A 27,511-nucleotide genomic window follows, 5' to 3' on the forward strand; every position below is an offset into this window, starting at 1 on the left:
GACAAACCCAGAGTAAAAACCAGCCATCTAGACCCCTGTTACAGGTCAAGACCAGGTATGTACCTGGTATGTACCTGGTATGTACTTTCAGCCACTGAGAAGAAGCCTGACTTTCTCTTTTCCTCCTGTTTCAGACAGAATAAAGCAACTTGAAATCACAGAGAGAAATGTCCTGCTATGTATTATAGAAGATATCAACTTAACAAGAGAAGAATTTCAAGTAAGAAAAATAATGTTTCTATTTTAATAATTTTAGTGCATTGCAAAGTAATGTGAATTTTGTTTATTTAATATCCACCAGAATCCTTTCCCTGAAAGCAATTTCTCTGGATATCTCAGCCCGTGATATATCTTCATGGCTTGCAAAAATTGCTGCTTCAATTAGGTGCTCGGTTTATTTGGTTATTTATGTAGAGAAGATAATAGAAATGTATGGTTCATAGTCTCAATAAGCAATGTGAATCCTAAATCAAAAGCTCTTGCCTGGATTTTGACTTGGCCACCACCTCTCACTGTGGTGTTGGAGGAGACTTTTGAGAATCCCTTGGACTTCAAGGAGATCAAACCAGTCAATCCTGAAGGAAATACCTTGAATATTCATTGGAAGGACTGATGTTGAAGCTGAAGTTCCAATATTTTGACCACCTGATGCAGTCAACTCCCTGGAAAAAACCCTGATGCTGGGAAAGACTGAAGGCAGGAGAGGATGACAGAGGATGAGATGGTTAGATGGTATCACTGACTCAACGGACATGAGTTTGAGCAAGCTCTGGGAGATGGAGAAGGACAGGGAAGCCTGGTGTGCTGCAGTCCATGGGGTCGCAAAGAGTCAGACATGACTGAACAACAGAACAACAACAACAGCCACCTCTCACAATTAAAATAGTTCAGGAGTGGGTAACAGTTAACAACAGTGGTTAACAATCAAACAAGCTCTAAAATCTGAGAAAATGTTATGAGTCATTTCTGACTTAATTATTGACTAGTTTTATACAACTGTGTAAGATCTTCCAAAGCCAGTTTTCTCCTTAGAAAATATATAAAAAATATGAGCTATCTTATATAATGATGGTGAAGATCCAACAAGGGGAAAGACATTCCCTTATCAATATATCCCACTCAAACAAGTGCTCAGTGAATGGGCATCCGTCCAAACAAAAGAACAAACAAGTATTATTCAACAAGAAAATGTTGTCTAACCTGTGCTTTCTGGGTTGTTCATGCGAGCCTGAAATTTTCACATGCAAAGAGATTAAAAGTCTTAAGTAACACATAAAAGATTAATGTTCATATACATGTGGCAATTAGTAACTGGTACACAATTGACATATAATGATAGTTGGATGTCTTTTACTAAACCAAATGCCTTATTTATTCATGTTTGAGGGGAGATAATCAATGTTACCAACAATGAAAGTATAAAAAGTCAGTCCACCGGATTAATTGTAGCTTTATTTTCACAATAACTTATGATGTGATATATTGCCTAAGCACACTTGTATAAGACCTTCTCAAGATCTTGTTTTACAAGATCTTCATGTTTCTCATGCATGACCACTGAGTGAAACATATCACCTGAATATCACATGACCAAACAAAGTTAGGGAGCCAGGGACCTCTATAATTTCCATATATGTCACATGATAATGGTCATGGATCTATAATTATTTTTTACAGATGGATGGATAGATAAAGAAAAGAGTAATGCAAGAGTGTTAAATATGGTCCATAGAAACAGATTCAAAGTTTGACCACTATAGACATAATCTGAGTGAAATACAAATCAAATGCTTATTTGTTTAAGGAGGCAGGGAAATTTTTTAAAACATTTTTTTTGAGTAATAGCAAGAACTTAACCTCTCTGTCTTTGTTACTTGAAAGTGCATTTGATGGACATATAAATCTGTAAATCTCCATGAAACAAATGAAGAGGCTATGAACACACACGAGGATGAAGCTTCAGGGCATGACCAATGCATTTGGTCTTTCTGATAAGATCTTCCTTTTACAAATAAAGGGAAATGGTTTTAGAAAAGAAGATGAAAACCAATCAAACATAAAGCCATATTCAAACCCAATCAAAGAGGCTAATCTCCCAGGAAGGACAGTGGATTGATACTCTGGGAAGATAAATCAGACAACATCCAAAGCTGAGAACCAACTCTGAGATTTGACAATCAATGAATCACTGGACACCTAATCAGCCTGTCTCCTTGGAACATCATGATCTAAAGGCAAATCGATAGGAGCCAATCATATCATGATCTTCCTAAAACGATGAATGACGAGTGAAGGCCAGCCAGTTGAAAACTTTATACAATATTGCTTTGGGCAATAAAAATATAAGGAGTCCAGAGAGGCAGTCATGAGGTTGGAAATGCAGGAAATATGGCTCGTCTCTGCCAGTTAACATGTCTAATATAGAACAGATGTCTGGCCTAAAGGACTGTGTTATGACCTACAGGCTACTTTAGTGACTGAGAGACATACCCAGAAAGGTTACTGGGAGAGAGGCCCAAAAAGGAGTAAATCACTCCTGTGTAAATTACTTGTGTAGGAAACATTTCTTAAAATCTTTCCTTGGAAAAATCTCACCAGCCTAACTGGAAAGTTAACCTAGAGATGATCGAGATGACAGAGGTCTCAAGCCCCTAATTTCCAGTAATTAGGGATGAGGGAAAGCCACTTCATGGCTGCGGATGAAAAAACGGAACATGGAAGCTTCGGCAGGGAGCACTTTTCCTTTTAAAACTGAGGTAGGATGGTAGGTATAGAGATAAATGGAAAGATAGGTAGGTAGATAGATATACAGATAATTGATGGGTGGATGGATGATAGATAGATAGATAAACATATAGACAGATAATAGACTGATACAGATCTGCATACCTTTTACTTCTTCATTCTAACTCAAGAATTTTCATTAAGAAACAACTTTGTTCCCCTACCATCCTGCCCCAGGGAGTGTTTGGCAATACTTGGGGACATTTTTATTCTCACAGCTGAAAAGATGCTGCTAGTATCTGGTGGGTAGAAGCCAAGGATGCTGCTAAACCTCTCAGAGTGAAAAGTACAGTCTCCCACAACATACAATTAGTTGACTTGAAATGTAAATAAGCCTGAGATTGAACAACCCTTCTCTACTTGAAATAAATCCCACCAAGGACACTACTTGCCCTGTGAAACTTCCAGTTCTCCTGGACATCTCTCCCATTTCCTTCTGTACAAGAAGTCTCCCTTATTTCTCCCCATGACCCACTTCTTCACATCAATCATGTTGGGCTGAAATATCACCTTCTCAGGGAGGCCTTCTCTCATACCACCCACCCACCCCCACCATGCCTGCCTGCCTGGTTTATCAATATCTGCCATACTGTATAATTTATTTTCTGTTTTGTTTCTTCTCTATCTTCACTAGAATTTTAGATCTATCCCAGCATGAACTCTGTCACTCTGTCCTCAGTATATGAGCAGCTCTTAAAACAATGTCAGGTATTTACGCTCTCCAACAAATAGTTTTTGAATAAATTATTGAATGTTGATCATCAGTGTGTCTCCTGAATGCAACTGTGGAGTAGAGCACCTCAGTGACTTATAATGAGCATGCGTAAAAGAAGTACATTTCTGTCCATTGAACCAATGATATGTGGGGACTATTTGTTTTTACAATATAGAAATAGGCTGTCTGTAAAACACGTCTGCCGAACTGTAGTAGAAACACTTAGAACCAGTGTATGGTGAAGCAAATGTGACTCTTCCCTCCTGGGAAGAGAAGGATGGAGAAGCAACTCTAGGGGAGGAAGGGGGTACATACCTGTGCATATGCATGTTTACAATGTGATTAGATGGCTTGCACACAAATGAGTAACAGCAGATCTGAAGTGTGGCAGGGCACATCTCACCACTCTGTGTGTGTTTGTTTGTACACTAGAAAATAGAAATCTAGAATTAAATGTATGTGGCATTTCTAGTGTTTCGATCATTTTTCTTTCTATAGAGTGGTGTTACATTCCTTGAATTATGAGCTTGTAGGGGAGTTAGTGTAGCTCCTTGAGGAATATACTTTGGGATTCACATAATAGGGCTGACCACGATTACGGCACAATATGTGTTGAACCAAATCTTCTCTAAAAATTCCGAAATGGGATGCAAGGAGACAGATGGCAACTCAAAGTGCAACATATCTTATGCAATTCACTGACCCTGAATAAAGCACACTTGCTAGCTGATTCTCAGAATCACCCATATGGCTGAAGATCGCAACACTCACTGATCTCCAAAATGGAGCATGGTGTATGGGGTATGATTTGGACAAGAACTTTTGTCTGTAAGAAGTCAGACTAACCAGAAAGAAAATGCAATGTCTGCTTTGTGTGGGCTAACCTAGAAAAAAAGAGTGAATGTGAAGAGATTCAAAGTAAAATTAAGTTTTACGTAAAACTTAATTTGTGGGAACAGAGAAAGGAGAAGGCACAGAGTAAACTAGCATTGTGGCAGCTTCTTCAGTTCAAAAATATTATTCATTCATTCTCTCTCCCTTTCATTCACCTACCTCTCCAATCTTCACCACCTCCTTTAGCCCAACATGAGGAACTAGGAACAGTGGAACCCAGTATTATTTCTACATAGCATATGCTTTTACAGTGAATCATGACTAATGATTAAAATCTTCTAAATAGGGTTTAGTAATTTCCACTTATTTTTTTTCAGATAGTAAACTGTGTTAGGGAATGTAACTTCATTCAGATTCCACCAAACAGAGAAAATTTTGTTTAATAGGAATGACACCAAGATGCTAACATTTGTTTCTGTAACTCCTAGTATTTTGTGGGATTTATCAAATAGAAATAAAGAAGGTCAATAATTTTTGCTAAAAATTTCAAAAGCAAAGATAATTTGTTTCAAGTCAATAGACAAACCATCAGTTCAACAATAAGCACTGCTCTGAATAGCCTGCTCTTAGAAAGTCAAGGAATGGTTGATTGTTGATTATCTATAAATTAACATTCTCTTTTCTTCTGCCTTTTCCCTAATTTATTTTACTTAGTCCCCTGACCTCAACCCCAACATAATCTAAGTCTGTCTAAATTTCAATCATGTTCCACTGTGATTACATAATATCAACAACATCTAAGAGGTGAAGAGGTGCATTATGTCCCTGGGCAACAGAAAGAGGTATTTATAACCTTCAGATTCAAGGAATTACTCAAATCAAATTCAAACTGGATGTCTGCCACAGTATAAATAATAATATTTAACATTTATTAATTATCCATTTACTTCCCACCAAGACCTTTAATTCATTCACTCTATTACAAAAACCCCACAAGGTGGCTGCTGTGACATCTACTTTGTAAATTGAGAAAATGAGGCTAATTTGTTCAGGAAGAACATGTATTAGCCACCAAGACATTCAATGTGTCACATATAATTAAAAATTTCATTTTAATTTTTTAATTTTCATATGTCTATTTGCAATTAATATATATTTAGACTGAAGATTTTGATCTACAGAATAGGTCATATTTTTATGAAGAGTTGTATTTTATTTTTTTGGCTGCACTGTTAGGCATATGGGGTTCTAGTTCCCCAATCAGCAATCAAATCCATTCCCCCTGTAGTGGAAGCTGGGACTCTTAACCACTGGACTGCTAGGAAAGTCCCAACCATTGTATTTTTTGAAAAAAATTTTTAAAGATGACTACAAAAAAAGGTAAAATGGTTGGCTAAATGAAGTATCAGTGGAATCCACTTATAAACATGTTTCTTATCTTTTGCCTTTATTTCCTTTCTCTGCTTCCATCCACACTCCTAGGTAGTTTAAACTTGTTTGGTAGGGATAAAGAATAAACATTTGTATCTTATTATGTCCCCTTCCTTCCAGCATCTTCCTTACAAATCTACTCCACTGAACCTTGAGCTCTTTTAAGAAAAGAACTTCATCTAATTCCTGTTTATTTCCCCAATGTCTAAGATAATGCCAGGCACTTAGTAGATGATCACTAAGGGTCTGTTGACTCAACCGAGATACTTCAGTATTTTAATCCTTCTGTGTGTCAGAGGTGGTATCTCTAAGGGAGTTTCCACAACTAGCTCCCCTCTTTCCTACCAAGTTCTGAACAGTATGAAAGATAATATTACCATCAATACAGATAAAAACCAGAATGGAGGGTGAACTTTAGTGTGAGAGCCCAATGAGCCTCATGACTGAATTTCAGAATCAGGTAGAATTAACCCCAAGGCAGAGGCAAGACTGAGCCCAGGCAGATCTCACATTTCCCCTCCCTTTACAGGGGACAGAAATACTAGAGGAACAGTGGACAGGAGAGAAAAGAAAAGTGGGACTAAGTCACACTTGTCCAGATATTACTCCCAATATGGCTAGTCAAATAATTCTCTTCATTCCTCCAAGGATGAAATATTGAATAAATAATGAACTGGAGAGAGGCTTGGAGTTCCACTATCAACAGAAAAGAATTACACTGAGGGGACTTCCCTGGCGGTCTCATGGTTAAAACATGGACTTCTGAGGTAGGGGGCGTGGGTTAAACCCCTGATCAGGAAACTAAGGTCCCAAGTGCAGAGGGGTGTGGCCAATTTTTTTTAAAAAAACCACCAGGAATGGAGAAGTATTCACAAATAATAACTTATAGCTTTCATCAGTACCTCAAAATTGAATGTTAGGCTGTAAGTTAAATGAGGAATTGCAGGGTCTACTTTATTTACTAGTGTCAATGGGAGAGCTCCCCAGAAGAAGAGAGTTGAGCACAGCAAATTTAATAGGAAGGGCCATGTAAAAGAGCAGGACGCCACTTCCCAGTTTGCATTTAAGGACTGCTGCTGCTGCTGCTAAGTCGCTTCAGTCGTGTCCGACTCTGTGCAACCCCATAGACAGAAGCCCACCAGGCTCCCCCGTCTCTGGGATTCTCCAGGCAAGAACACTGGAGTGGGTTGCCATTTCCTTCTCCAGTGCATGAAAGTGAAGAGTGAAAGGGAAGTCGCTCAGTTGTGTCCGACTCTTAGCGACCCCATGGACTACAGCCTACCAGGCTCCTCCATCCATGGGATTTTCCAGGCAAGAGTACTGGAGTGGGCTACCATTGCCTTCTCCGGCATTTAAGGACACGCACACACACAAAGAAACTGGAATCAGAACTGGTTGTGTGTGGGAGGTGAAAACAATTCAAAATAATGAAGTCCTTATCACCGCCTCCCTGGGGGTGACTGTAGGAGTTCCCTAGAGAAATTGACAGAACAACTGAGTGTGCCTCAGCCAGCTTATGTCAGAAGTAGTTTGGCAGAATTTTGAAAGTTGATCCCCGCAAGGCCTAGAATCAGGACACCACATTCTGAGTGAATAGAAAACTTGGGAGCTGACATTACCTTTGTACAGATACTTGGGGTGTATCATTAAAGAAAGACATATTTTAAAGATAACATACAGTTATTCTTGCGTTTTCAATGAGCACCTCAGTCCCATACTTTGAAATCTGTATAAGTTATTTATTTTAGTATCTGCTTCATAGCATGAAAGATTATTAACAACTTTAGCAGAAGCTTCTCTACAATAACAACTAATATTTATGTATTGTAACTCAATGTTGAATCTTTAAGGTACTTTTCAAAGGATCTGAACAAACTTAAAAAACAAAATGAAACCAACAAAAAAAGAATCAGCATGACTTTTTTTTTAATGGAAAACATTGGAATGAGAATCAGAAACTCTGGTCCTAGTTACTTCATCAGCATCCTATGTAACGCTGGAAGATTTCCACTTCTCTAGATATCACTGTAAGGAATTAGAGTAAGAAGGACTCTTAGAGGTAAACTATTCACATATTCTCATTTTACAGAAGATGTCCTGAGACTTTAGGGGAAAGTGTTTTCCTAAACACAGGTAGTGAGTGGATGGTACATCTAGGATTAGAATCCAGACTCTCACTCCTAGTTTGGTTTTTTTCCTCTATATAATCTCTTTGGTTCCTTTTAGCTCTGAAATCCTATGATTATAGTCACTTTCTTTTTTGGCATTTTTCATTCTTAAGATATATTAAAGCCTATACTCTTTCTCTTTCCCACTAACTCCGCTTCATCCATGTGGAGGCAAAAGCTCTGAGTGTAAGAATCATTTGCTCTGGATTGAGAAGTACAGCTTGGTCATTCTGAGAACAAAGGTATATAGTTCACAACTCTCTGCTTTGCATATTCCCCCAAGAGAGGTAATAATTCCTCTTAGAATGAATTACAGACAAAGCTAACCTTGAACTGAAGTCTATATTCATGTACCTACCCTCCTACTTGTACACTTCTTGTCAACACAGACCAAAAAGGGAATCAGATGACCCCTGAGAGGTACCAGCATGGCTTTCTTTTAAAAAGCAAAGCAAAGACTCCAAGGAGAAAGTTTTATAAATACTTGGATTCCCAACATCTGACCTTGTGCCTTACAAGAAAATACTAGTCAATGAATCAAATAGCTTTCAACATACTTCCAGAGAGTCCTTGAATTTATTATCTCTAGTTAATAATCTCTTTTCAAAGCTTGGACAGCTCCAGTGTGGATTTATCTATATTGTAAAGAACTGCCAGGTTCCACTGCTACATACCGACTTAGGAATGGGACATGAACCCTTACCCCTCCACCTCCAGGAGTGTTTACTACAACTGGCCATCCTCTACCCTGGAGGAGGACAGAACTGTTCTTGAACTAAGCCTTTTATACCCATATTAGTTTATCAGTTCCAATGAAAGTACCCTCCTAAGTACGAGTGTCTTTTTCAATAACAATGGCTAAGTCCTGAGATAATAATTTTATTTCAGCTCTTGAGTATACCACCTGAGATATGGGTTAGGAAGTACCCAAGTATCAGCATGAGCTATTTCACAATTCCAGTATCGTTGGGTTGTTTTCTGATACATGATAAGAAGTAGTAGATGCTAGAAATTCTGCAACCACCCCTCACCTGTGCAAGACTGCCCTCCTTCTTGTAATCTTGGGCACCAACTGTGAAGTGTATCCCCTGGCACATGGCTTCTTCAGTCAGGAGGCTGAGTATCTCGTTTGCTTTCCTGCATCCCTGGTGGGGTCAGGGTTCCCCTTTCCCCTTTCAGTTCAGCTCTCCTTGTTATCTTTGTAACACTTAGCAAAAGATAACAGATTAAGCCAAGTGCAAAGATAATGAAATATAAATTAGTAGATTTTCTAGCCTTTATCCACAGCCCTGTCAGAGTGCATTATCTGATAGATAGAGTTCAGAGCAAGTCAGTTAAATTTTCCCTTATCAGAAACGGAGTGTGAAGTGTGGTAATGTTGCTAAGTGCAGAACAAAAATCTTTCTCTTTTGCATCCCATGACTGCTCCAGGCAACATTCTTGGAAACCTCTGACTAGGAAGGAAGAGAAGACCCTGAGATATATACAGTGTGACAAGCCAGGAGGCTATGCTTCTCCGGTAACCATCCTATGAGCGGCAGTCGCCTGTGGCTGTGACATTACCACACTTTGCTCAGCTTCAGAAAGGGAAATTTAACTGACGACTGCTATGAACTGAAGCCACAGCCTAAACCAGATAATACACCCTGACAATACTGTCAGGCAAAAAAAGGCTGCGTTCCCATTGATTTCATCGCATTAGAGACATATTACCCTGAGCGGTGTGTGTTCCAGGGTATACTGTGCACACTGTGGGAATATCAAAAGGCATGCACGCTGGTTTAGGCAGAAGCAGGCCTCTGAGTGGAGATGCTCCAAGTGGCCTGCCGGAAACATGCAGCATTGGGCAGAGTGGAGAAGGTGATGCTATGGATGGCTATTATAACATGGTTCTCCACCTGTATCAACCCAACCGTTAGCGGCTGGGTTTATTTGAGAGGGGAAACCAGTTCAAATAAACCAAGAGGAACACTGAGCCTCCCCTTCTCTTTTCTTACAGAAGGACAGCAGATGCATGATAAAACATGCAGGGAGCAGGGAGTGAGGAAACTAAGTATTCAAATCATTGACTAAAATTCTGTACTTTGTGCAATTTGGAGATACAAACCTCTCTAGAACTTTCTTACTGTTTTCCCTATCATGTATCAAACGTTGACAAAGCAACGTTGGCACACGCTCATTCAAATAAATCAATCGTTTCTATTTCAGAAGACTAATTTGCCAAATCTAAAAACTTCACACAGTCATGCAAAGACAAAAAGAATTGGAAAGAAGCATTTTCTAATTTGTATTTTTTAAGGTTACAGATATATCTCATAGTTTTAAAAAGTAAAGGCTTTTTGATATTGTTTCTGTGTGACCTGAATGGATCAGAAGGGCAAGAAGAAAAGCAGCAAAAATCTGTCTTTGCTTCAAATAAACTTGAGAATTAAATCCTCATGCTTTCTTGGGAAACTTGAAAATTAAATTCTCATACTTTCTTGGGACTCAGGCTGGAAAATTATTTCATTTAGAAAGTGTCACATAATCTCTAATTCAGGCTTTCTAGCCATTCCTTAATTGCATACTTAACTTTAAATCTTCCAAAGTTGTCAGGATCATCTCTCTCTCTCGACACTCAGAGCAATACTTTCCATTTCTGAAATCTTTCATTTATTTGTATACAGTTAAAGCTTTGTATTTTTGCAGCTCATTTTTAAAAAAAAACTATATCCCACTGACACATGGGCGTGAAGCAACATCAAAGGCCTAGTCATCCTCATCCTTAATTGGGTTTAGTCCTATCCAATAATGGATAGTTGATGATTCACTCTTCTCAATGATTACACGTGTATATTCAGGGGAAAAAAACACCATAAAAACAGGCTGTCCATACCTTTCTAAAGGAAGGATTAAACCATAATCAAAGAGAGTAAGTTCTTACTTGCAAGCTTCTACTTTGATGGTATCAATATTTCCTTAATTAAAATAACAGGCTAGTAGTGTGAGAAAGAAGAGCAAAATAGTGAAAGAAAAGATTCAAATATGTTTAAGCCAATGCATATTGTTTCTCCACCATTTAAGAATGGTGCTGGACAACAAGGTAAGCATGCTCCCCTCTGATCTATGGAACAGAGAGCAAGATGCTTGGGACGGTCTGGGTTCAGACATTCCTCTTCCCCTGGAGCCCCACTCTGGAGCCTTCCAGTCACATTCTGCCATCTATGAAGACTTTTACCAAACTCTTTCCTCTTTTGAATATGAAAAATTTATAAACAAGCAAATAAAGCTTACAAATGCAATGAATATAAGGAATATAACTACTACTGGAGAAGGAAATGGCAACCCACTCCAGTATTCTTGCCTGGAGAATCCCAGGGACAGAGGAGCCTGGTGAGCTGCTGTCTATGGGGTCACACAGGGTCTACAGATTGTTAAATAATTAAATATAAAGATTGTCATATTGGTATAAAAACTCAATATAACAAATAATATAGCAGCATATAACAAATCAAGATTCACAACAGGGTAAATTGTATCTTTTATACCACACCCTTCATCTAACAAGACTTTAATTTTTTGTATTAATTTTCATGTTCAATCTCAAAGGTGCTACGTATGCTTTGCCTTTCTTACATTGCTGGATAAATTCCTTTCTGTCCCTTTATCTCTAAATTTTCTATTTATTTTTAGTTTGGGGTATCTCCTGTTAATATTGTGGAGCTGGATCTTTTTTGAACACATTTTCTGTGTCTCCTATTTTTAATATTTTAATTACCACTTATTTAATCTTATCTTGACAGCATTCACCCTATGTTTTCCTATTGTTCACCCTCACTCTTTCTCCTTTTGGTTACATTGACACATTTTTCTTTTACCTTGGGTGGCATAGAAATTTTCCTCCTATATGTTACAACAGTGATGACTATATTTTGAGCAAACTCATTAAAATGTTACCAACATCGACCCCAAAGTATGCCCATAGCTGTCACTGGCTGGTTCAAACAGCATCCAGGTATAGATTCTAGGTTTTGTTTTCCAGGTTTCCTTGTGATTTCTGCATGACTGTGTTACACAGAGGAAAGGTATACTGTCTATGTTTGTGTATACATAGTTACTTTGGACTAGTAAAGTATATCTTCCAGTAATCTTTGTTGGAAAAGATTAAATCATTTGAGTGCAAATGATAAACCTTCTGAATTTATCAATATCCCCAAATGTATTTTTTCGCCCTCAGAATTGAATGAAATTTTGGGTGGGTATGGGATTTTAGGTTCAAAATATTTTTTCCTGTAGAACTCCTGAAATTCTGCACCTTTTACCTTTTAGTATCTCTATGTCCATTAATAAATCTTACTAATCTCACTCCTGGTGCTTTTCAGATTACATCTTTCTTCTCTACAGTAGCCTTTGTGATTCTTCCTCCCGAATTTTTAGAATTTACTGAGTTTCTTATTAGAAACTCTACTTAAAACCATTGAGTCGTATAGATCAGTCTTATGGACTCTGTGGGAGAGGAAGAGGGTGGGGAGATTTGGGAGAATAGCATTGAAACATGTATAATATCATGTATGAAACGAGTCACCAGTCCAGGTTCGATGCACGATACTGGATGCTTGGGGCTGGTGCACTGGGACGACCCAGAGGGATGGTATGGGGAGGGAGGAGGGAGGAGGGTGCAGGATGGGGAACATAGGTATACCTGTGGCAGATTCATTTCGATATTTGGCAAAACTAATACAATATTGTAAAGTTTCAAAATAAAATTAAATTAAAAAAAAAAAACCATTGAGTCAAATGGTAGATATATTTTTGGAAACCATTTATAAAGATTTGCACAGTACTACAAGACATGACATTGAACGGAAAAACATAGTTCCACTCTAGTTAGGCTCACAGTTTCCTGAGAGTAACAAACACACTAGTAAATTTGTAAGTCTATACATAACTACAGTTAAGCATCTGTCTACAATGTGGGAGACCCGGGTTCAATCCCTGGGTTGGGAAGTTCCCTGGAGAAGGAAATGGCAGGAGCCTGGTAGGCTACAGTCCATGGGGTCACAAAGAGTCGGACACGACTGAGCGATCTTCACCATCACAGTTCATACATAACTACACCTCTGACAAGGGCTACAAACGAAAGCATAGTATGTGATGTAAAATGGGATCAGCAGGGCATGGTGGAGATCAGGACACAAGGCAGAGAAAGCTTCTCCAAAGAATAATACATAAGGCCACACTGGAAACAGGAAAAGTCAGGTATGTAGTTAGGTAAGAGGACGAAGAAGGGAGGAGAAGTACATCATTTAACCTTGTCTAATCATAGTGAAAATTACATAATTCAATAAGAAACTAGATAAAATTATAATCCTTAAATAAAACTCAACACTTGTTCAAGCTATGATTTATACTACCCTTTATATGCTAATATTCCATAAATGGTTTCATACTAATGCCCTATCTATAGGATGACACCAACATGGTAGAAAAATAGATGATTTGGTGTTTTAAACCAATATAAGTGAGAAATCATAACACAGTAGAGTGGATTCTGTGACTTGCACTCTATAAAACAATTTCTCAACTTCAAAGGCTCTTTAGCTGACCATATTATGTAAGAGCCTAGGGGATAAGACTGGCAAATTCAAGAAGATGACTCATTTCTCAACAAAAAAAATACTTTTTGAAAAAGACTAATGAATAAAGAGCAGAGAGAAGGAATCTTAGTTACTCTGCAGTCTACAGGTGGAGAATTAAACAAAATAATTTTACTAGAATTTTTTTGATTCCATGATTCAAAATATTTGGAACTAGAGAATTAGGGTCTAATCTAATATGATGTTTACCTGTGTTCTTTCCTTCCTGTACTGTGAAAGCACACCCCTAGAAGTATAATCACAACATTTTAGAACCAGGACAACAGAAAATATGAGGAGGTAACTCTATGGGAGTACAATTCCAGAATTTCCCAAGCATATCTGTATTCAAATCAAATTTCACATTTAAATTTGATGCTGTGATCACAGAGTACACAACAGAAGGTCAGAGAGTCAATTATTTCCTTTATTCCATCTCTATGTATTTCTCTATGTGGTACAATCAAATGGTCACAAGTGCGTTTCTGCTCCCTCAATAGATATAACCAGAGGAGTCACAAGGCAAAAATCAGTGACAAAGTGATGAAAATCCCTGTAATTGTGACATAATCTATTTGCTGTTTTCAGCCTATATTAGCAACTTTTAGAGTTTTAGCATGTCACATAATTTTCAAATATTAAATAATCATAATGATGGGTACTCCATTGAAAAACAATTTTCCCTTTTCATTTTAATAAGGAGAAAAGTGATAGGAGCAAACCCCTCAATTTGTTCCATCTGTTATATTCATATGACTGTGTTTCTTTTTTCTTTTTCCCTTTTTTCTGGAGATCAACAAGATAAATCTAACTGCCTAGCTGCAAAAAAAGGATGAAAGGGGCTCCACTGTGAACTGAAATTTCAGTTGAGATGCCTTATACTGGCTGATGTTCTGAAATTAGCATGAAACAGCACCAGAGGAAACAGAGGGATTCTTCAGTGTTGTATTTACAAAGGACCCTGTGAACTTTCCAAATGCCTGAGATCTCATTACCGACAACATTTTTTGCCCTCCAAGTTTTCACGTGGTGACCTTATGGCTTCCATCAGAGCATAGATGCAGATTTCCTCTCCAGCGAAATGGCATGAACAGAGTGAAAAAACACAGTCTTTAAGATGGGAAGCTGTGCACCACTGACATAATTAGGAAAGCTGCTTGGGAGGAGAGTGGTGGACATCTAATGAGCTAGCAAGGATAAGGTGGAAAATGAGAACGTGGTTATGTAGGAGAAGCACTGTTTGAGTTTTCCTTTAGGTAGGGCAAAAAACAAAATATTAAGCCTGCTGAAACCCTTCCAGAGTTTGAGGATTAAAAGCTCTAAGGAAGCTTATGCCACTGTAGAAAAGGAAGAGAGAGAAGAGAGTGTTCTTCCTTCAGTAGCTGTTTCTGATTACTATTCTTTTGACCTGAATTCAACTTGGAAAGGCAGCCTTAATGTCAGCATGAAAGAGTCACAGAAAATATTTTTAACGATCTCAATAAAAAACAGGATTTGGAGCAAGACATATGACATATTTTGACAAAAATTCAAGAGTTTAGAAACAAGTATCTGATTTTAAGAGGAATGATTACAAGATCAAGGACCCCATTAGTTTTGGTATTTTAGAGCCCCTATAAAAATACATGAACCCTGCAGCAGCGGTGTGAGTTCACATAAGTTACCAAACTTCCTCAACCCTTTGGTTTCTCAACTATACAGTGACAATCCTAGTACTCCTTATTTCAAAGGAATTTTCTATGAGAATTAACTAACACATGTAAACACTTAAAAGAGTGCTATTCCGTATTAAAGGACATTAGGTATTTGTTGTAATCAGAGACGATGAGGATATAAACTAAGGCAGTGTTTGGGGGAATTGAAGGAAACATGGTGACATCTGAGAACTAATTAGGTAGTAGAAATAGAAAAATCTGGGGATTCACTGGATGTGTGTCTAAAAAAGAAAGAAAAATTGGGGATAATCCCCAGAATTTAACCTAGACATCTGAGTTGGGAGAAAGACCATCAGTTGAAATGGAGACTGCCAAAGATAAAAAAGATGAATGGGGAAGATGATGTACACCTTTATTTGGGAAATTCTGAGGTTCCAATTGATTATTACAGGGCAGAACAAGAACATGCTTCATCTTAAAAGATAAAGAGCTGTTAAAGAAAACAAAATTGGTAACCTGAAGCATGTGGAATATCTGGTGGAGTTTAGTGAAATGGAAACAAAGGAGTAGAGAGGATCAAAGAATGATTTAATGGTGTCAGTACAACAAAAAGAGGGAAGAAAAACAATCCAAGAGAAGAGAGGATCACCAAGCATAAAAGACAAGAGGACAGAATAGGGTTTAGTGGTGAAAACTAGGCTAAGGTAGAGGAAATAGGGTAGAGAAAGGGTAAGGAAAGGAAAGGTAGGGTAGGAAATAGGGTAGGGGACTGGAAAAGGTCAGTTTTCATTCCAATCCCAAAGAAAGGCAATGCCAAAGAATGCTCAAACTACCACACAATTGCACTCTTCTCACACTCTAGTAAAGTAATGCTCAAAATTCTCCAAGCCAGGCTTCAGCAATACGTGAACTGTGAACTTGCAGATGTTCAAGCTGGTTTTAGAAAAGGCAGAGGAACCAGAGATCAAATTGCCAACATCCTCTGGATCATTGAAAAAGCAAGAAAGTTTCAGAAAAACATCTATTTCTGCTTTATTGACTATGCCAAAGCCTTTGACTGTGTGGATCACAATAAACTGTGGAAAATTCTGAAAGAGATGGGAATACCAGACCACCTGACCTGCCTCTTGAGAAACCTATATGCAGGTCAGAAAGCAACAGTCAGAACTGGACATGGAATAACAAACTGGTTCCAAATAGGAAAAGGAGTACGTCAAGGCTGTATATTGTCACCCTGCTTATTTAACTTATATGCAGAGTACATCATGAGAAATGCTGGGCTGGAAGAAGCACAAACTAGAATCAAGATTGCCAGGAGAAATATCAATAACCTCAGATATGCAGATGACACCACCCTTATGGCAGAAAGTGAAGAGGAACTACAAAGCCTCTTGATGAAAGTGAAAGAGGAGAGTAAAAAAGTTGGCTTAAAGCTCAACATTCAGAAAACGAAGATCATGGCATCCGGTCCCATCACTTCATGGGAAATAGATGGGGAAACAGTGGAAACAGTGTCAGACTTTATTTTGGGGGGCTCCAAAATCACTGCAGATGGTGACTGCAGCCATAAAATTAAAAGATGCTTACTCCTTGGAAGGAAAGTTATGACCAACCTAGATAGCATATTCAAAAGCAGAGACATTACTTTGCCAACAAAGGTCTGTCTAGTCAAGGCTATGGTTTTTCCAGTAGTCATGTATGACTATGAGAGTTGGACTGTGAAGAAAGCTGAGTGCCGAAGAATTGATGCTTTTGAACTGTGGTGTTGGAGAAGACTCTTAAGAGTCCCTTGGACTGCAAGGAGATCCAACCAGTCCATTCTAAAGGAGATCAGTCCTGGGTGTTCTTTGGAAGGAATGATGCTAAAGCTGAAACTCCAGTACTTTGGCCACCTCATGCGAAGAGTTGACTCATTGGAAAAGAGTCTGGTGCTGGGAGGGATTGGGGGCAGGAGGAGAAGAGGATGACAGAGGATGAGATGGCTGGATGGCATCACCGACTCGACGGACGTGAGTTTGAGTGAACTCCAGGAGTTGGTGATGGACAGGGAGGCCTGGCGTGCTGCAATTCATGGGGTCACAAAGAGTAGGACACGACTGAGAGACTGAACTGAACTGAAAACTAGGGTAAGGTAGGGACTAGAGATAAAACCAGAAAGCACATAATGAAGGGCATGTAATATTCTGGACGTTGATTCAGGGCAGTCAGGGCCATTGAATACCTTCAAGCAGAGATGTGTATAACCTAATTTGGATGACAATTTTTTAAAACAGCCACAGATAACAGAGAGAGGAACAAGCCTGGAGTCAGAATGATCATTTAGGAAGCAATCACAAGGATCCAGAGGGGGAAAGATGTTTGCCACAACAAAGTCAAGGCACTAGGGAAGTTAGATGGAAAGATCCAAGACATTCTGAAAAACAGGGATAGAGAGGAAATAGGATGAAAACCAAAATTGGGATCAGGGATCAGAGTAATTGGTAATGAACACATGAGGACAGAAACATTTGTTGGGGAAGATAAATAGTTCCATTGTACATGTATTGAGATTTTTAACTCCCTTTAGATATCTGATTGAAGGTATTGGCAGATATGCTTACAGATTTTTGTCTTAGGAGAGAGAATTGTATTAGAAATATAGATTGGAATCCATTAGCTCATGTATTATATTTAGAGTCAAAGGAGAAGGTGAGGAACTATTTAGAGTGGGGAAAAGCAGCCCATAAAAGAACTGAAGAACATTAATATCGGGAGCAGAAGTTGGGGAGACTAAAAATTAGGCTATGAAGGAAGGACCATCAACAAAAGAGGGAAGCCTCCATAGGTCTTATCACCATGATACTGAGAAAGGAATATTTCTAGAAGAAAGTGTGTGGATAGTTTGCAGGTTAAAATAATTCAAAGAAGAAAAGAAAGTTGAATACTCAGGAATATCTATTGGATCCAAAAACAAAGTTATCAAGGTCCTTGGAAAGATAGAACTAATAAAGTAGAAAGGTTCTACCTGACCTCACACTTTCAACTCAAAATTGGGTGAGCAGGTTGGAAACAGTTTTAGATAGTTGACCTTTCTCCAGTAAGACATTCATACCTAGAAGGTGATAGAAAGTATGCTGCTGCTAAGTCGCTTCAGTCGTGTCCGACTCTGTGCGACCCCATAGACTGCAGCCCACCAGGCTCCCCCGTCCCTGGGATTCTCCAGGCAAGAACACTGGAGTGGGTTGCCATTTCCTTCTCCAATGCATGAAAGTGAAAAGTGAAAGTCAAGTCTCTCAGTGGTGTCCGACTCTTAGCGACCCCATGGACTGCAGTCTACCAGGCTCCTCCACCCATGGGATTTTCCAGGCAAGAGTACTGGAGTGGGGTGCCATTGCCTTCTTCGGATAGAAAGTATACTGAATATTAAAATATGAGGAATGGAGCGATGTAAAGGGGCAAGAGTATGGAGTGAAAAGATACCGAGGAAAGGGAACTGTGTGAGGAAGCCACCTAATCACATCACAAAGGCTCTGAGACATGAATTTTTTTTTTTAAACTTTACATACTTGTATTAGTTTTGCCAAATATCAAAATGAATCCGCCACAGGTATACATGTGTTCCCCATCCTGAACCCTCCTCCCTCCTCCCTCCCCATACCATCCCTCTGGGTCGTCCCAGTGCACTAGCCCCAAGCATCCAGTATCATGCATCGAACCTGGACTGGCAACTCGTTTCTTACATGATATTTTACATGTTTCAATGTCATTCTCCCAAATCTTCCCACCCTCTCCCTCTCCCACAGAGTCCATAAGACTGTTCTATACATCAGTGTCTCTTTTGCTGTCTCGTACACCGGGTTATTGTTACCATCTTTCTAAATTCCATATATATGCGTTAGTATACTGTATTTATGTTTTTCCTTCTGGCTTACTTCACTCTGTATAATAGGCTCCAGTTTCATCCACCTCATTAGAACTGATTCAAATGTATTCTTTTTAATGGCTGGGTAATACTCCATTGTGTATATGTACCACAGCTTTCTTATCCATTCATCTGCTGATGGACATCTAGGTTGCTTCCATGTCCTGGCTATTATAAACAGTGCTGCGATGAACATTGGGGTACCCGTGTCTCTTTCCTTTCTGGTTTTTATGTCAGAATCTCCGTGGACACTAGTTCCTTGAAAGTGAACTTATAAGGTATGAACTTGAAAGTGAGTGCTCCTTTTCTCACACTTTTAGCCACCTGGCTGTTTCTACTTGGAATGATCCTCACACTTGTCTTAGCTTATCTGTATCCTAGTCTTACTCAGCTGTAACAGGTGTTCTCTCAGATAAAAGCTAACACTTACATATACCAGCAGGCTTTACACGTTTTACACGCATGACTCATTTAATTCTTAAAAAGTCATGCAAGATAGATACTATTACCAGAATGAACGTGAAAACTGAAGTACATTGTCCCTGTTTCCAGATTGTGCTCTTAATCACCAAAGATACTGTCCTTCTCTAGAAGTCATCATTAAGACAAATACATTTATCAGTTAGCAATCTTACCTGAGATTTTGTATTAGTTACGTATGAACGTATGTACATATGTACATATGTAAGATGTATTTTGTCTCTTCAACTAAACTGTGAGCTCTGTGAAGGAAGAAAATGTAGTGAATGCCTGCTGTGTTTTAATTATTCAGCTTCCAGTCATTTTCTTCTGATAGAAATACCTGAAAATTCCTTTAAGGAATCATTCTATCCCATTTTTTCACACATTCTCATTGCTGCACTAGATGGCTAGGCTTGAATCAGTTAGCATACCACATGTAAGCATTTTGTAAGCATTGATTTGCTTAGGAATAGACACCAACTGTCCCATCAGAGTGAATCCCTGAACTTGTGGCAGGAACTTTCACAGATAAATGCTCTTTTCTACTGGACCCATACCTTCAAGGATATGAGCTTGAAGCCCTCAAATGAGCTACAAAAGGACAAAGACAGAAAAGGCTAAGCTGAGAGAAACAAGAATTGATATGAAAAACTGATTTAAAAAAAAAATAGAAGAGAAAGGAGGTGGGAAGATAATAAGGGAACAGAAAAAAGAGGAAAATAGGAATTGAACAAGGAAAGAAAATTATTTTCAGCACCCACAAGAACTCTTGTGACTAAGCTAGTAGCTTTCATATAGGTTATCTCATTTAATATTTGTAAAAATCTTGTGAGACCCAGAAAATAAATGGAATAACTAAGGCTCAGTCTCAGATCTGACTCCAAATATCTGTTTTCTTCATAACTTTATGCAGTTTCTTATAAGGTATGAATACTAGTATCATGTTTTAAGCATTTTTTAAAATTCAAGATGAACTTGATTGACATTGATGATGAAGATGTGCTGATATAAGACATACTTGCAAACACAGTGCTGTGAGATTTTATTCTGAAAATAGAATGTCTAGTTTAATACATTGGAAATACAATAATGAAAGTTTAGAGCTCTAAGGAAACACTAAAATCTTTTAAAATAGTATCTTTAATTCCTAATGACTGTAACCATATTCCACCGTCATTTAGATTATCCCTCAAAACCTAAGGAATAGATTTTTTTATATCAGACAAACAGTAATAAATTCTAATTATATTTATTTCACCAGTTGTTTAGCTTTAGGGGAGTGACAATAAGGAGACTCTGAGTAAAGCAGTTTAGGATAAAGGAATCAACAGAAAATAGACAATTTTTAAATTACATTTGGGTAGGTTGATACTATCAAAATTGTTTTATATCATTTAAGCCCAGTAAATTCATGTTCCCATTTATAATACTATCACATTTATATTACCAGGAGGTTGGTCAGGGTATACATTATACTTTTCAGTCTACTCAAATTTATACTAAATCTTTATGTTTCATGAGGTTTTCTTTTTCTATCATTTAGAAAATACTTAAAGATGGCCCATTAAAATCTACTTGTTCTCTTTCTGAGAGCATTATATTTCAAAAGCATGTTTAATGTAAATTCTCTAAGAATATGAGTCAGGCGGTCTGACACATATTAGAAACAGTATTAGAATCTTCCAGGATGTGTAATGGGACTGTCAAATATAGGAGTGAATATTCAAATATAATATAAAAGCATATCTGAGAGCTCAGGCTCAGTTATGTTCCCCCAAACCCCACATTTCTAGGTACTGAAAGGAAGCCCAGAACATAAAATAAACAATGTTATAACTTCCACTATTTCAATTGCTCCAAAAGAAAGGCATATAGTGACAATAAGTGAATGTCGTGGGCATGTGTTGAATTTGTCTCCCCCACTCTCTCTGGTACTAGAGAACTTTTTTCCTGTGGAAAACCCACTTCATGTGACTCAAGCAAGCTTGATCCTCCTCCTGCTCTAGAGCAAGGGCTGACTCAGTTCCAACCAATTAGTCTAGCCCAGCAGCCCCCAAAACAGTGAGTCAAAATAAACCAAACGAAATCTTCTTTATATTTTTGCCAAAGATAGTGGTCATTTGCCTCACTTGGGAAGAGGTCTTACACTAGAGGGAAAAGACTGTAAACATTGAAGACATCCTCTGAATAGCTTGATCCAGACACAGCTGTACCTCTGGATTGCCCAGTTACGTGATCCATAAATCTGCTTATTCTAACTGGTATGGGGAACAAAACTTACACCCCAGAATGTCTCTTAGGCATAGGGTTATTTCTAGCTAAAAACAATCAAGGCCCATAAGACTCAGGAAGAAATTTTGACTTTCTCACTAATTGCTTGAAAGAATTTAGATAGAGAGCATATTCCTAGAACAGAGTTATAGCCAGAGACATCTGCAGAGAACATGGGCTAGATATGGTGGAGAAAACTCTAGGCCAAGTAAGGCAGATGGGGTCAGGTTTCACTAAAACCTCCAGATTGAAATGTAAAGACCTGTTCAGAAAGTCTCAGTGTAACCAGAGCTAAAGAATTTCACCAGATGAAAAAGTTGGGTTGAAGCCCTATAGGTTCAACACTAAAAAATAATATTCTGCTAAAGAGGTTAAAGGGACATTAAATACTTTTATGTCTCTAATGGGACATGACCAAAGAAAATTTTTTTTATTAAATTACCATATCTTGGTAGTCCCAAAACAGAGAGAGCAGTGGGTGGAAATAAAATACCATGAGCAAAATGTTTTAGAAATAGTTTAAACTCAAATTAAGGTGATGAGAATAAAAAGAAATGTTATATTAAGAACATGTCCAACTTTTTGTGACCCCATCGACTATATACAGTCCATGGAATTCTCCAGGCCAGGATACTGGAGTGGGTAGCCTTTCCCTTCTCCAGGGGATCTTTCCAATCCAGGGATCAAACCCAGGTCTTCCACATTGTAGGCGGATTCTTTACCAACTGAGCTATCAGGGAAGTCCTATATTAAGAAATAATTTGTAGAATTTACTGGCTGGTTAAATATGAGGATCTGAGGAGAGAAAGCATAAAAGATAATTTGAAATTTTCAAAATTTGGAGTGAAAATTATAACATTATTGTAAAGAATAGGAACTTCTAAAAGTAATAGAGTCAGTAGAGAGGTCTGCTTTTCCCCATGTATATGTAACTGTGAAATATCCACGTGGAAATACATAGCAGGTTGCTGGAAATGTGGACCTAGATCTTTATGGGCAAGCCAGGACTGACAATGCTAATATTAAAAATTATATCCATAAAACATAAATTACATCCATAAAAACAAAATAAACTTCACACCCACTAAAATGGTTACAACAAAAAAGACAAAACCATGTATTGACAAAGATGTAGACAAACTGGATCTCTCCTACACAGCTGGAGGTAACATAAAGCAAATGGTGCAGCCACTCTGGAAAGCTGTTTGGCAGTTTAACATGTGAAATGTCATGTATGAAACGAGATGCCAGTCCAGGTTCAAAAAAAAAAAAAAAAAGTAAAGCAAAAACTTGCCATTCAAAGACTTGAATGGTCACAGCCTCATTATTCACAATAACTCAACTTGTAAATATCAAAATGTCCATCAACTGGTGAATGGGTAAAAAATAGTATACTTGTGTAATGAAACACTATTCAATAAGAAAAATTAATAAACTAGCTGTACATGGATGCACCTCAAAAACATTATGCTAAGTCAATGAAGTCAGACACTAAAGATTACATGTTGCCTACTTCTATTTATATGAAAAGTTCAAAAAAGGTAAAACTGAAAACAGGTCAAATGAAAACAGGTCAATTGATGCCTTAAGTTGTGGGTGGGAGCAGAAATTAAATACAAATGGGCATGTGAGATCTTTTGGGGGCAGTGGAAATTCCTAAAACAGGACAGCGGTAATGGTTGGACGATCCTATACATTCATTAAAAATCATTGAATTGTACACTCACAATTAGCGAAGCTTGTGGTGTGAAAATCACATTTCAATAAAGCTGTTAAAAATCATATTCTTCAATGAGTTGAAACCTAGGAAGTTGCTAGTTGAGGTTTCAAGAGAGAAGAGCTGAAAGCCAAGAGCTAAGTTTGGAGGGAATTTTCCATTTCAAAGACAGGAAGAAGCTGAGCTAACGATAAAAGAGCAGAGTGGACTGAGAAGTAAGAAAAATAAAAGTGGTATGAAGTTTAAAGTCTATGGGAGAAGAAATTTTTAAGAAGAAAGTTCTGTCCAACAACATTAAATACTACAGAGAGATCAAGTGGCATGGGAACTAAGGAATACACACTGGATTTGGCAGTTAGAATCTAATTGGTGAAGTTCAGCTCTAGAAGCTAGAAAAATAAAGATTAAAGTCAAAAATAATCATTAGAAAAATAAAAATGTAGAGTGGTAAATAAACTCAAGAGCTGGTTCTTATAAAACATCAACAACATACATTTTTTTCTAAGTAAAATGTCCACCTTCATAGTCAAAAGGAATAATGAAAAAGAATATACAACTGACCAAGGGAAATAATAAAAATTCCCTAATTATTCTAATAAAATGTAAAATTATTACGCTAAACAAAAATGTTAAAGATCAAAGTTAATTTTGAGATAAAAAAATTTTCAAATTTGACTCAAGATGTGGGTCAGGAATAGATAAAGTTATTAAAAGTCAGGAATAGACAATAATGTAAAATGGGGAAGACATTTTTTTTTAATTGCCTCCAAAAACACGATGGGCTAAGACCTCATTCCTTTGGTTTGAGAGACCAAACTCCTAGTAAATGACTTTGAGCTACATGCTGGGTGACCCTGAACCACTTACTTCTCTGTGCCTCAGCTTATTCATTCATAAAATGAAGATGAACTGCCATCCAATAAGTGAAATGAAGGTCGCTTAGCCATGTACGACTCTTTGTGCCCCATGAACTGTATAGTCCATGGAATTCTCCCGGCCAGGATACTGGAGTGGGTAGCCTTTCCCTTCTCCAAAGGATCTTCCCAACCCAGGGATCAACCGAGGTCTCCCACATTGCAGGTAGATTCTTTACCAGCTGAGCCACGAGGGAATCTTCCCGACCCAGGAATTGAACCGGGGTCTCCTGAATTGCAGGCAGATTCTTACCAACTGAGCTATAAGGTTACAGTAAAAATTTAATAAAATTTATGATCTCTCCAGGTCAGAAAGAAAACCAGCTTCAGGACTCTTGAGTCATGTGTTTAAAGTCTTTATAAAGGTGCTACTTTTCTTATATGTGTTAGTGCCTTTTAGAGGTTTAGGGTAGAATTTACAGATCACCATTTGTGTTGGAGTCAAATAACCAATATTTTTTAATCCAAGAAAAACTTCTCAAATTGAACGACATCTCCACTCCCCCTGCAGTACATCATCCTAACTATAGAAGGTTACGTTTTGTAAGGATCCCAATCCCTGTTAAAAGAATTTTAAAAATTAGAAAATCAGCAGGAAGTCCTCATATAGTCCACACCAAATAAACAGGATCTGTCATTGTTTTTTTTTTTTTTTATAATTTCTGCATTACTCGTGTAGACAGTAGTGATCAAAATCAAATTATTGTAATCTGAGAAAGCTTTGTTCAAATAATGTCTCCACCAACTAGTAGTTCTGTAACTTTGTTCAATTTATAGTTTAAAACTGAGTTTAAGACGGGTGTAGAAAAATCCCAGTGATTCTAATATGTATGAGAAAGTGTTACACAAGGGCTTTCTTTTGTTATCCACATTAGTGATGTGTATTTTAGGCAAGTGCAGTCAGTGTCTATGCTTAAAATGTTTGTAGAAAACAAAGACAAGTTTCACAGTGAGGGACCAAAATGATTAATGAAATAGAGTACAGAACATGAATAAAGTCTAAAAATAATAATGGTTGCTGAATAACTATAAAAATAAATTGTATGTGTAATTTTATTAGTGACTTCAAGTAAAAGAAAAATCTTCCCTGGTTGGTGGCTTAGATGGCAAAGAATCTGCCTGCAATGCAGGAGAACTGGGTTCAATCCCTGGGTCAGGAAGATTCCCTGGAGGAGGGAACAGCAACCCACTCCAGTATTCTTGCCTGGAGAATCCCATGACAGAGCGGCCTGGAGGGCTACACTCCATTGGGTCGCAAAGTCGGACTCGACTGAGCACCTAACATTTTTGAGTAAAAGAAGATTTTATTTGCTTTCTGTATGCAATGAAAGAGGAATATTTTTATGCTTTTAGAGATTTCCAAAGGAGCAAATTTTTTATGTAAAAGAAAGATGGATTTGAGTTTGCTTCAGATAAATTGCTTGGCAATGATTGATATAACACAGTAACAAATTACTAAAGGAATTTTTAAAAGATCATCATAAACCATCTTCAAGAAAAGACAGGTTGAATTTTGCAACTGGCTGACTGTATTTTTGGGGAGATGAGGTAAGAGTCAAGGCTTTGTTTTATATGGGATTTATTCTATTAATAAAAGCTGCTTTTTGGAAATCCTAGCTCTAGCATTTACTAGATATGTTATCACATGCAAGTTACTTAATTTCTTTGAAGTGCAGTTTCTTTAAGTGCAAAATGAAAATAATAATACCTTTCTTAGGACACTGTTGTTAAGACACATTGACATACACATGCAAAAATTAATACATTGAACACTGCCAATCTCATAATAAGCATTCAAGAAGTGGCATTAAATCATGTTTTTCACCTTCTAAATTTCTCCAGGTGGTTACCATGCAAACATTGTTAGGTGTGCCCCCCACCTTAGAATAAAAGAGAAACAAAAAAGTTCACTTGGACTTCACAATAAAAATGTTCCTGAAAGCCTTTTTATAAAACAATTATTTATAAACTTTACTCCTCAATCTATCAAGTACACTAAATAATTTTTCTGCCTGAATAAAACTGAGCAAAAGTTACATCCTAATAAGTAAAGAAGCATCATGTCAGCAAATTACTCTTAAACGTTTCAGAGGGCAAAACAGTGTGTGACAGTGAGTGTGTGTGTGTGTGTGTGCATGCGTGTGTGCACGTGTGAGGGCACGGGAGACAGAAAAATGACAAGCAAAAGATGGTAAAATGTTTACATTTGGGCAATCTCAGTAAAGCACACATAAAAATTCTTTGCAATTTTTCTGCAAGACTAAAAATGTCTTTTAAAAATTTAACCCATCTATATCTATTACATAAAACTAGATGTTTCATATTTTGGGCTTTCCTTGAAGACTATGTGATACATGTCTCTTAAATGAATCAGGCACAGAAATATTTGGAATTTAAGGTAAGAATATGCAACATTGGCTAAATGACTAAACTATTGTCTTTTTGTTGCCAGTCACCAGAGGCTTTCTAAAACACTGGAGAAATTAACCATCCCCCTCTATATGTGAGTCTTTGCAGAAACCCTATAGGTCACCTGTCTTGTGGATCAGATGCTCTTTGGGTCTAATTCTCTATGGTGGGATAAAAGTTCCAGAAAATGTACCAAAGAAAACTTTTCTTGCATATTCATATAGTCTAAAATGTCCTCTGTACCTTGACTTTTTAGAATCGTGAATGGGAAATGCAAACTACATTTGCCTTGCTGCTGCTGCTGCTGCTAAATCACATCAGTCGTGTCCGACTCTGTGCAACCCCAAAGACGGCAGCCCACCAGGCTCCCCCGTCCCTGGGATTCTCCAGGCAAGAACACTGGAGTGGGTTGCCATTTCCTTCTCCAATGCATGAAAGTGAAAAGTGAAAAGTGAAAAGTGAAAAGTGAAAGTGAAGTCGCTCAGTCGTCTCCGACCCTTAGTGACCCCATGGACTGCAGCCTACCAGGCTCCTCCGTCCATGGGATTTTCCATGCAAGAGTACTGGAGTGGGTTGCCATTGCCTTCTCCAACATTTGCCTTAAGTCTGAAATTAAGTCTGATGAGACAGCTCAC

At 37.9% G+C, this 27,511-nt stretch overlaps 1 long non-coding RNA gene across 1 annotated transcript; it reads left to right on the plus strand.

The window, feature by feature from the left end:
• The first annotated feature begins 132 nt into the window (after positions 1–132).
• LOC147346944 (uncharacterized) lies at positions 133–27,511 on the plus strand. Its single transcript, XR_015152751.1, has 2 exons — positions 133–220; positions 27,133–27,511. It is a non-coding gene; the product is annotated as an uncharacterized LOC147346944 (long non-coding RNA).

Source organism: Bos grunniens, chromosome 23 (assembly GCF_055505025.1).
Source record: "Bos grunniens cultivar Pamir isolate PY7600 chromosome 23, Bosgru_T2T1.0, whole genome shotgun sequence".
Taxonomy (NCBI): Eukaryota; Metazoa; Chordata; class Mammalia; order Artiodactyla; family Bovidae; genus Bos; species Bos grunniens.